Here is a 12,627-nt window from a genome sequence, read left to right as displayed (position 1 = left end):
CGTAGCTGACATGTACTTCCCTCAGATGAGGCGCACAGGAGATGCAGTTTTATAACAGGAAAGGACCAGTTTCATGTTGGTTATTTATGCTGAAGTCCAGGGGGCTGCCAAGTGAAGAAGACTGGCAAGATGATGTCAGCTAACCCAGAGGCTTGGCCATCATTAAAGGTAAAGGGGGACGCTTGTTAAGGAGATGACTGGAATTTTATAGTCTCTCATTACTCAGAGTTCTCAAAAGGAGGAGGCATGGTGCACATGGACCCACAGAGTGAAGAGGATAGAACGCGAAGTGCGGTTGGATAGAAAGAAGGGACGTTGAGAGAAAATGAGGACAAAGCCACAGACCAGGAGACACTGTACAAAGCTTAGATACTGTGGGTTTGCATATTTTCAGCATGTTTTATGACATAGCTACTTTTCTGGTCTTGTGTTAGAGAGGGTTGTGTCAGACCCCAGCAAAGGAGCTACAAGGAATGTTGACCCTAGACTGTTTTCATGTTTCTTATAAGAAAGCTCCTTGTTCCATGTGGGAATTTCTGTACCTAAAAGGTGAAGTCCCTTTACACTCAATCAGTTCCCAAAGTATCAAAACATCAGAAATACATAACATTACATACAATAAAAAGATGGAAATAGATTAACCCTGGAAGTCTGAAGTGCAAACAATAGACAGGGAGAGACATATTCAGGTGTTATCAAGACAGTGAGTGTGACTCAACCCCTGAGACAAATAGCATTTTCCAGGAAGAGGTAATAGCATGGGAAGAGAAGGGGGTCAGAGATGCTCAGGTGGAGAAGACTGACAGGGACGGCAGGGAAGGAAGATGACACCCAGGAAGGGAGCGGGAAAGACTGAGCAGAAGAGGACAGCTACTCGACGTGTCAAACGCTAGAAGGATGAGAACGAGGAGAGGGTGACAACGGAAACTGGAATGAGGGAGAAAGGAAATTTGTAAAATTATGCAGCCTGATAACAGGCAATTTCTGTAGACAACTAGCCAGACGGAAAGGAGAGGTAAGACATACATTAGCAAGAATATGAATTTTTAATAGTATTGCTTCAGGCACTTGAATTATTTTTTTTCACACAGAATGTATTAGGCTATAAAATATTACATTCTTCCAGAATTGGGTACATCCAACTTTGATAGGTTTAAGAATAGTAACAAGAAAATGATTGAAACGATGGGCCAAGGAATACTGGATATGTCAGTAGCTGTAGGGAACTCAGAGCCACAGAGGAACAAGAGGCTACAGGGAGACAAGGGAGACAGGCAGCCGCCACTTAAGCACTAGCTTAAGAGTCCGTGACAGAGAGTCAAGGAAGAGATGATACAAGCACCTGAAGAAATGACTTTTGGGTTTCCCTCCAAGTGTGGAAGGAGGGACTTATTAGATTTTTGTCTAGTCTTGATGAGATTCAGCAGTCAGTGGGCACTGATCGCCTGTGCTGAGTCCTCAGCGGGTAAATTTACAGGCTGTCTACTTTTCTAATACATGGACTTCAGAGTTTCAAGTTGAGTCTTATCTGTCTTATGCTTCAAGATTTGAAGCTAAGTTCATTGCTTTTACTGTTTGATGTTACCTTAAATCATTACTTTATTAAGGCTTATAAGCTTTGATTTATTTATGAACATATTAATATTAAGCACAGCTACATTCACCAACAGCATCATTGATAAAATACAGAACAGGAATGGTTTAAACATCAAAACTTTATTCCATTAAGTTAGAAATAGTAAGTGTTTATTTCCTTTGTGTCACACTGGAAACAAACATTTTTTTTTTTTTTTGGCATTTATGTGGTCTCATGGAGGAGAAGGCATTCATTAATTCACTTAACAATATTTGTTGTACCTTCTCTAGACACTGAGTTTGGGAATAGGCCTGTAACAGTTAATGAAACAGACCCTTCTGCATGTCAAGATCAGTGGTGTAGACAGACAAAGGCTACAAGACCCACAAAGATGAGAGCTTCATGTGCTCTCTCACGTGGAAGGTAAAGATACCAAACTAAACGTAGAACGCTGGTCACTAGACTCTGGAAAGGTGGGTGTATGGCATGGCTAAGGGGAGGCTGGGTTCCGTGAGCATACCTTCTGTGCATGTGTTGAATTATCTCACAGGCCCCAGTTATATGTGCAATTTATATGTTTCAGTAAAAATGAAGTAATTGAAAATATATAATAAAATATTTCAAAAACTTCATGTAGCATCTTCTTAATAGATTGAAGAATATATGATATCATTCCATCTTTTTTTTTCATTCCATGTTTTTAAAAGTCTTGTTTTAATATGTTTCATGATAGCTAAACTGAGACTCACAGAAGTGAATGAAGTGAACTTGTCCGAACAGGTGGCTCAGCTGGCCAGGGGTAGAGTTGATTCCCAGGAACCTGGTAAGGGCTCTAAATAAGCCATACCATTCTAAGATGATGGCCATGCAAAGACCAGTTTTGTCATTATATACCTGCAAAATAAAATAAAATAAAATAAAATAAAATAAAATAAAATAAAATAAAATAAAACAAAAAAAACATAGCAATGACACCTTTGGTATCATCACAAAGATCTAATAAATGTGTTTGTTATGTTAAGAAATAGCGTTGATGTATTAATTTATCTACATGTGGATTAATACTTTATCATTCACACCTCTCTATCTTTTTCACAACAGTATCACGCATGGTGTCTAAATGGCTTCCTGGTATCATTGACTCATTAGTCTTCTAGTTCAGCAGACTTAACAAGAGAAGGACTTGACAGCTGATAAGGAGCAGGGCTTCTGGGATTGTGCTGCTGGTCACAGCCACTGAGGAAACGGGACAACGGGGCCAGAACTGTGATCTCATCCTGGTTAGTCCTGGGTCCTAATCTACACAAAACACTTTGCCAACTGGACCAAAGAGTAGCCAAAGAGATTGATAGGGACTAATAATGCCACATTTGACTATATTTTTCAAAGAAACTCTGATATTACCTGTTTCTGGATTAGATTTTGACATCAGTGTGGGAAGGTAGGACAGACACTATATCTGCATCAGAAGGATTGTGGGAACTGGATGAAGTTCAGGACACAGAGGAAGCAGAGTAATAGGCCAAGCAAAAGACAACATTGCTGATCCCACGATTTCCAGTCTGAAGAGGAAAAGAGTGAGATTTGAAGACTGAACAAAACTAAAACAGCAAAGTAGAGAAGAAAAAGTTTGATTTTGGAGTATTCCAAAAATATCTGGACCAATGCTCTAATCTGTGTTCTTCATAGCAGACATTGAACTGTTTTCTGTTATTTAAGCACATGAAAGGATATGGGAAGTGTCAACACCAGTTTTAGACAGGGCTTCATCTTGGTGGGTTTCTCTGATTTCCCTCAGCTGGAACTCATCCTTTCTGTCTTCATCTCCATTTTCTACTCCCTCACTCTCTTTGGCAACTCTACCATCATTATTCTTTCACAACTAGACTCTCGACTTCAGACACCAATGTATTTCTTCCTCTGCCACCTCTCATTCCTGGACCTCTGTTACACCACCAGCATTGTTCCCCAGCTTCTGATTAATCTCCAGGGACATGACAGAACCATCAGCTATGGAGGGTGTGTGGCCCAGCTCTTCCTTTTCCTTGCTTTGGCCTCCACAGAGAGTGTGCTCCTGGTGGTGATGGCCTTTGACCGCTACGCTGCCGTGTGCCGTCCACTGCACTACACGACCATCATGCACCCCCTTCTCTGCCTTTCACTCGCTATTGCTTCCTGGGTAGGAGGATTCATGAACTCTCTGATTCAAACAAGCCTCATGATGGTGATGCCTCTTTGTGGACGCCAACTGAACCACTTCTTCTGCGAGCTGCCTGTTCTCCTGAAGTTGGCCTGTGAGGACACAGGAGGTACAGAAACCAAAATGTTTGTAGCCCGAGTTGTAATTTTGATATTTCCTGTAACACTAATTCTGGGCTCTTATGCAAACATAGCTCAGGCAGTGCTGAAGACAAAGTCAATGGCAGGGTGCAAAAAGGCTCTGGGGACTTGCGGGTCCCACCTTGTGGTAGTTTCTGGTAGTTTCTATGTTTTATGGTGCAGCCATCTACACATACTTACAACCCAAGGGTAGTTACTCTGAGAGCAAGGGGAAGTTTGTTGCCCTTTTTTATACTATCGTCACCCCCATGCTCAACCCTCTGATCTATACCCTGAGAAACAAGGACGTGAAGGGGGCTCTGTGGAAGGTGCTAGGGAGAGCCACAGACTCGGGGTAGAAAAGAAAAGGACCAGTACAATTTGGATTAACAGTTCTTGGGTTACAGACTCAGACACCACAGGGAGCAAGAACAGATTTGTATGTACCATGATGCTTGGAAAATGGACATTGTCTCCTCTTGCAGAAAGTGGAAGTAGTTTCAAGGCAAGCCTGGGGGACAGAGAAGCATTATTCTGATAGCAATGCCTTGCAGATTCCTAGCATGGTACCAAGCAGAATGCTGTATGACCCAAGGTCCAGACTTGCATCGATGCCTATGTCTCTAAATCCTTCTACCTTGGCTACATTCCTTCACATCTCAGGACCTCTCTTTAAAAATCTACTGACATGGATATTCTTTCATGATATTTGGAGAACATAAGAAAATAATGATTAATGGTACATCATGAAAAAGCTAGAGGACAGATATGAATATTGCTTTTCTACTTGAGGTAGCATGCAAAGAAGTATTAAGGAGGCAGTCTGTAAGGGAGGGGGCATCACTGTTTTCTCAGCTGCACAATACCCCTCAGAAATGCTGCTTAGTGTTGGAAGATGATAATGAAAGAGATGAGACTAGAGTAACTGGAGAGGAAATTAAACATCAGCTTAATCAGTGTACATTACTGCTTTGTCTGACTGATTATTTCCAAAGTTCTAGATTCTTCTGAATTACTTACTTCAAAGGTTAAAAGGTGTGCCTTTACAGAGTTATCTAGTCTATGATAACTGTTCTCATTTCTGGAACTTTTCCTATAACTCGAACCCTGTGCTTATAGAACATTCTGTGTTGTTAAATTTAATTATCACAACGGTGGAATATAGGCAAATTTCTCCCTCATATTAGTTATACCTATCAAGAGACCAAATGCCAGATAATTATTTTGTGCTGTTATTTTCAGGTTGCCTGGATACTAAATAGAAATTCATCATTTTAATATGCTTATTTTGCTCTAAATCTTATCCAGCTAGCTGCTATCCAAGATTCAATATTTTGTATTTACTAGCTCAGGGAACTAACCAATATTGTACACAAATAAATGTGTTTTTCTCTGTATCTTGTTTATCAAGGCCTAAATAATTCAAGCATCTGTACAACCTAATAGAAAAAAAAGTATTTATTTGGACATGGAATAGAATTTAATAAAATTGCTTCGTGGTTATTATGTTTTATTATTTAGCTTGCAGAGAACATAGCAGTTCAATTGTATTAGGGGAAACATGTTTCATATTCAAGAAATCTGAAGACGCCACTTATGTATTTGGTCACACAGTCATCCATGACTTTCCAATAAATCTTGTCTTGTGGGAAGGAAATTGCATTTCCATGGAAACCTACAACCCTCAAGGATTGTCTCATCCAGGACAGTAGCTAATTGGTCATCAGAGAGCATGGATCCCCAAGTCACTTCAGAATCAGTTAGTGATTCCCAAGTCTCTCTCCTGTAATAGAAGCAGTTAGAGGTGATGTTCTTGCCCTCAATAGAATAGTAACATACCCTTTGCCGTTTTTTGGTTTTATTTTATACATAGCTTTTCAAATAAAGTGGATGGCATGTATTGGAGGTTCATGAAAGGATGTTATGGGTTCCGTAGAGAAAAATATCTAACGCAGATCAACTTATCTGTCATCTTACAAGATGCTAGCATCTAGACTGTATAAAGAACTAAAAAAATAAAACAAAACAACAACAAAAAACCCCTGAGCTTCAAGAAAACAGATAGCCCAACTGAAAATGGAGTTTGGAACTGAACAGGGAGTTGTCTGTAGCAGGTCCTCTGCAGATACGTCATGGCTGTTAGCTTGGTGCTCTGTGCACTGCCTCTCAGTGGGAGTAGGGGGTCTCTGACTTTTGCCTCCCATTGGAATCCCTTTGCTCCGACTGGGTTGCCTTGCTCCGCTGTAATATGAGGGTTTGTGCCTAGTCATGTTGTAACTTGCTCTGCCATCTGTGGCTGATACCCCCGGAAGACCTGCTCTGTTCTGAAGGGAAACGGAGGAGGAGGAGATCTGGAGGAGAGGGAAGAGGGAAGAGGTGATTAGGAAGAATGGAGGAGGGGGAAACTGTGGTTGGAATATATTGTGTGAGAAAAAAACATTAAAAAAAGATAAAATGCAAATAGCTGAGAAAAACTTAAAGAAATGTTCAACATCGTTAGCCACCAGGGAGATGCAAAATGAAGCTACTTTTAGATTTCACCTTATCCGAAAAGCTCTAGAAAGTCCCTGAAATTGTCCAGAGACATGAGGCTAAAATTGTGTACCAAATGCCTTCTGGCTAACATCAGGAAAATGACAAGGATGTGTACTGTTTTAATTATTTCACACATTGCTAGGACAGAATACCTTACAAAAGCAACTTAATGAAAGAAAGACTCTTTTGTCTCAGAGGCTGAGGGTACAGGCCATTAGATGCGGAAGTGGCAGGAGCTGGAAGGGGCTGGTCTTCTGTGTCAGCAGTCAGGAAGCGGCAAACGAATGCCAGTTTCAGGCCGCTATCTCCTTTATATTCAATCTGACAATCAGGGTAGCTTTTGTACTCCAGTTTATCTAATCTAGAACGTTCCTCACAGACAATTTCAGAGGTTAACCTAATCTGAGAATTCCTCCAAGGCTTTCATAGAGACTTTTCTCCAATGCGATTCTAGATCCTGTAAGGTTGGCAATAAGTGTTAGCTATCACATCAATTTTTTTTTACTTTTCTTCAAAATCCATAAATTATATATAATTAAATATGAAATATATGCTTTTATAGAGTATAGATAAAGAAGACTCTTCCAATTATTCATAGATAATGTGATTTTCTATGTAGAATATCCAAAGGAATCGGACAGAGAAGAGGTAAGTTAGTAACACCCCAAGAAACTGCATCGATAAACAAACACAAAATTTTTATTTCTACAGATTCACAGTGTAAAAGCAAAAGCAGGAGAAAAGAACAATGCTATGAATTGTATTTTAAAAGAGAACCATCACTGTATAAAACAAAGTCTGTTATATACATACAAAATAAAAATCTGTTTGATAATGCTACAAAATATCCATGGAATAGTCAAAGACTTAAATATATAGAGTAGAGGGTAGCGTTTTGTTCACTGATCAAAAGATCCAGTGTGACAAAGATGCAAATTCTCTAAAAGTTAATCACTTCACTGGTTATAATGCTAATCAATACCCTAGAGTTTTTATTTAGATATAGAAAGAATGAATCAAATTTACATGGGAAGGAAAAGCATTTGTAATAGTTAAAGACACTCCTGAAGAAGAAGGCAATGGGAGGGATACACATTGGCTTTAAGACTTACAATAGAGCAACAGTTAAAAAACCAAGTGATATTAGGAAGTAATGGAAGCAAGGGTTGACAGAAAAAAAAAAAGATTCCAGAAATAGAGCCATACCAATGGATAACTGATTTTTTAACAAACAAAACTGAAAAAGCATCCAATGGAGAAGGGATTGTCTTTTTAAAAAGTAGGGTCAAAAAATACTATTATGGTGCCATAATAAACCCAGATTAACCATAGTCTGTAGGTCAGGTTATGTCTACCTGCATTAGTTTAGCTAATACTTCCCTTAGAACATCCTTTATATGTTAGAACCACGTTGATCTGGAGCTGGCTCAGGCTCACAACCACCTGTAGCTGCATTTCCAGGACATCGGACCCCCTCTGCTGGCCTCTGTGGACACCAGTAACACACTTGGTGTACAGACGTACCTGGAGACAAACGTTCACACACATAACATAAAAATAAACAAATATTTAAAAAAAGACTGATCTATACATTTTGTTTCTAATATCCTTGGTTTATTTTTCGCTGAGCTTACAAAAACTCAGAGCAGTATATTCAGTTAACTTTCTTTGCTCTCTAAGTTAATTAGAGTAGGATAGCTATACTTGTTTGATGAAGTTTTAATAAAGTCGCTCCGTTAGTTCAGTAGGGGTTGGTCGTTAGAATAAGAGGTGTCCAATTACCAGACATGTTTAGATTGGTTTTGTATTTTATTGTGGAGAGAGATTCTGGGGCACGAGACACTGACTGTGAATGGACTTTGGACGCACCACACTATGAGACTAAGCTGCTCACAGCGCAGCAAGCATTGCACGACTCCACCTCCAGGGAGGAGGTGCTTAGAGCCATGGAATTCGTAGAGCCTGAGACTGGTAGTGTACTCTGCAAACGTGAGGGGAGGCAAAGAACTGGAATTTAGTGCACTCAGTCTTGAAAAGAGGCAAACCTTCTAAAGAGCTATAGTAGCACGATAATTTGACTATAATTAAAGTCATCATGACGTAGACTGAAAAATATTTAAGTTGGTAAATTTATTGTATGTGCCTTGTCATCTCTGGGATCATGAAACATGGAAACAGCTGGCTCTACTCAAGACCAACTCAGCCATCCGGCCTTGTGGCTTTGACTTTGTGGGCCACTTCATCATGTTCACCATAGCCAAGCAGAAGGGATACCAGCATTTGGTAAGCTTCTTTGACCTACGATATCCAAGCCAGATCAACAACAATGATACCTACATGAAGATCCCCGGCAGTAAGTCCACGATCACCAAAGCTGTGTTGGGACGCCCCAGGGGAGTGAATCATTGCCGGCCACGAGAGTGGCAATTTCAACCAGTATAGTGTCAAGTCTGGAGAGGTGTTGGTGAATGTTAAAGAACACTCTGCAAACCAATGACATCCAGTTGTCTAGACACATGACCATGTTTGTCAATGCATCCGAAGACAACACATCTAAGCTCTTTGACTCCATGAGTTTTGAACATCAGGAGACTTTCTGAACAGAACGTCCTGTCATTTCAGCTGCCCCATCTCCCAATTGTGTTGGGAGGTGGTCAGGAATCCATGGATGTAACCACAGCTTATATCAAGATTGGCAAGTTTTTGAGACTAGGTTCTTCCATTCGTCTGTTGAAGAAGAAGAGTTTGGAAGGAGAAAGCATGTAAGATCCAGAGGGGATGGAGGACACCAAAGAGACAAGGCCTTCTTCATCAATAGACATATGTAATAAATCTCAGAGACTGAGGCAACATGCCCAGGGCTTGCAAGGGTCTACACCAGGTGGGGAACCAGAGCTGAAAGGAGAAGTGGACACATGCTCTCACCCCTAAACCAGAAGTTGTTTCCACCAGTGAATGAAAATTCAGTTTTCTCCAAGGGAGTCTGACTGGGAAAACAGTAGATGGCAAAGAGTAAACAGACTCAACAGCATCTTTGGAGATTCCTTGTCTCATAATGTCATGTCAAAGCTTCTCCCCAACACACACGCTTTATTTCCTATTTATTTGTTATATTTTACTTTATATATTTTTTTCTCTTAAAGCTCCTTTGAGTAATATTTTATCTAGTTTAGTGTTTTTAGAGATTTCAGAGTGTGCAAATGAGTGGGTCTCTACTTCCGTATCTGTTTCTTGTGCCTTTGCTTGGGCTCTTTTCTTTTTATTTGTTTTGTCCTATTCTGATGCATTAGTTTTTGCTTTATATTACTTTATCCTATTATTACCCCTTAGAAGCTTGCTTGTTTTCTAATGACAGACAGAAAGGGAGTGAGTGGAAGGGGAGGTGGGGAGAAACTGGGAGCGTTAGAGGCTCCAATTATGGAGAAACCATAATTGGAATATAGTATATGACAAAAAATGTTTTTAACAAAATGAAAATAAATAAATGAGTAAATTAAATAATTAGTTAGTATATTAGAAATGCAGTACAGCAAGATAGAGAAAACTTTTCCATAAGCCCAAAATGTTATTTGAACAGTTGGGTTGGTGGTATGCTAAGTAAATAGATGTCAAAGGTTTTCCTCTATTAGTCAAAGAATGTTAGTTCTGACGCAAAGGTGAGCAAGGAATGGCTGTTTCAGAGGGCTAGAACTATCCCAGTTCTAGAGGTTTTTATCTCAGTACTTGAAATTGCATAAGAAATTATATTCAATTATCTTTGTGATTTCAGTGATAAGAATAAATACAGTTACACTGAAGCTCTTAGGAGATTTAATTTAGCTAAATATAAATAGACAACTTGCAAAAGAAGGTCAAAAAGTGTAGTGACTGCCTTCTGGGTAGCGAGTCCCACTTTCCTCAGAACTTAAACAGGAGATGCCTGGCAGTATTTGAGTATGATTTAGAAAGTTCTCAATCAAATAAGGACATCTAAATATGATACATTGTCCTGGATTTCTCAGTCTTCCCACCTGTCCTATTGCTAAGAATTCAGAGTTGCTAATTAGGACATGGAATTATGTTCCAAAAGCAGGATGGTGCAGTGGAAACCATGTTCCTCCCAGATGGGCGTACCAATCTCATGTGAGTAAATTTGGGTCTAGAGCTTCCAGATAATTTGAATTCTTGGTCATTCAAGGGATTTCTGGACCATGGTCCTGTCTCTATCTGTCTGTCATCTAAGCACAAACTAAATGTTTTTGTTCCTCTATCCATTTCTCACTGTGGTATGCTACCCTGTCAGTTGCCAAAGGAATAGGTGCACTCCAAAACCGTGAGCCAAAACAAACATTTCTCCTGAAGTATTACCTCAGGCTTTTGTTACATTAAGTAAAGTAGGCTAAACAATTCGTAAGTAGACACAGAATCATGACAAAGATGAATGGAGGCGACATATGGAGACGTCCACTAATATTGCTGCACAAATAGTGCGCTCTACACAGATTTAGCTGCTGACTTTCATGGATCGGCTCATTGAAGAGATTTCCCGTCCTTCCAGAAAGTAAGACTGTCTTTCATAATTGCACCTAGTACTCTGTAGTGTTTACATTAACTGTATGTGAAGCAAGGCCCAGTAAGACAATAACTTTCAGTACGTTGTCTTCCTTAGTCATCTTCAACTCTTGGAATAAAAAAAAAAAAAAATGAAAAAGAAAAGAAAACCTCTGTACTTAGCATTTTGGTTGTAGCTTAGACTCTTAGATTTGGACTCTTTTGGAATCACAGACTGTGTTTTCACATTTATTCTATACTAAAGAAGACACCGGACTAATGTTTGCTTTAGAATAATCCTACTGAATGAACATCTATCACACGGCAGACAGCTCACATACAGTAGTACAAGTTATATGGAGGCAGAAGTATTAACACCTTCCTGATGGAGAAACTGCCGGTATATATTCTCAGGACAATGAAAGTAGTGATGACACAGTTATTTTTCCCTATGTTGTATTACAATTTCCCAAGTGGATGATTTAAAAATTTTGCCTTTTCTTTTTCCATGACATATAAGTCATTGTTTATTGCTCAATAAATAAGTTTTAATAAATTGATAAACTCATGCATGTTGTTCTTAAATTACTTGTCTATTAAACTGGTGTAAAAATAAGTAATATTTACTAATTAAACCTTATGTATGAGGGATATAGGAAATAAATGTTTACTTGTATCAATGATTCACATGAACAGGAATAAAGGAATGTTATATGGAGTGGTAGAAATTTTAAGTCAAAACGGCAATACCTTTCACAGTCACTTCTTCGCACTATGGTGCCCTGTCGATTTTACACTACTGTACCCAAAGGCAAAGCATGTGAGTTCATCTCTGTTTACTTAGCTGTGACCCTACCCATGTCTCCTCATATCTTAGGTCTAAGTCTTATTTCTTGTACATTGATTTCTTGTCACCGATATTTAAATCAAAGACATCACGAACAAACGCACTTACCAGAGCAGGCAGAGTTTCAGATAAGATCTAGTTGCCCACATAAGTCATACGGTTAAGGCAGAGCTGAGTGAAAGGTGAAAACTCTACACCTCATCAGCTGCACAGAGGGGCTGGTTGTGCGGCTTTGTGTGATAGAAAAAAAAAAAGAGAGAGAATACTTTTCACTCAAGGAAAAAGAGAATAGAGAAAAATGAGAATAAACCTAACAAGCCAGAGGAAGAGATGGGGGGAAAAAGAATGAAATAAAGGAGAGAGAGAGAGAGAATTCTGTGTTAGGGGATGATGTAAGGATCTAAAACCATTGTGCTCACATGTGAAGGTAGGGTTACTTGAATTCTACTTAAATCATACCATGCACTTAAACAATGATGTCATGTCAAAGCACAGATATCTTTGTCAACCTTATTTTATTTGATTGAACTTTTTATCGATTCTTTGTGAATTTCATATCATGTACCCCAGTCTCTCACGTCCCTTCTTACCTGCTCTCCACCCTTACAACCTCCCCATCAAAAGTGGAAAAATCTTGTTGTGGAAGCTGTAGTATGTCACAGCATGGTCCACAGTATAGATGTCCACACATCTTTACTGGCAAATGGTCATTGCAATGAGTCTTTGGTCTGGTTCGAGGAATCTAGCTTTGCTATACCTAGAACCTATAGGTTGCTATACCATCAACACTAGAACCTCACTGCACTCTTCTCAGATATCC

The 12,627-nt window shown here is 39.4% G+C and overlaps 2 pseudogenes; both read left to right on the top strand.

The window, feature by feature from the left end:
* The first annotated feature begins 3,308 nt into the window (after positions 1–3,308).
* Positions 3,309–4,254, top strand: LOC110551048 (olfactory receptor 2Y1B-like; annotated as a pseudogene).
* A 3,963-nt stretch (positions 4,255–8,217) lies between these two features.
* On the top strand, positions 8,218–9,258 carry LOC110551026 (eukaryotic translation initiation factor 3 subunit I-like; annotated as a pseudogene).
* The last annotated feature ends 3,369 nt before the right edge of the window (positions 9,259–12,627 follow it).

Source organism: Meriones unguiculatus, chromosome 11 (genome assembly GCF_030254825.1).
Source record: "Meriones unguiculatus strain TT.TT164.6M chromosome 11, Bangor_MerUng_6.1, whole genome shotgun sequence".
NCBI classification, from domain to species: domain Eukaryota; kingdom Metazoa; phylum Chordata; class Mammalia; order Rodentia; family Muridae; genus Meriones; species Meriones unguiculatus.
This window is presented reverse-complemented; position numbering and strand designations above follow the sequence as displayed.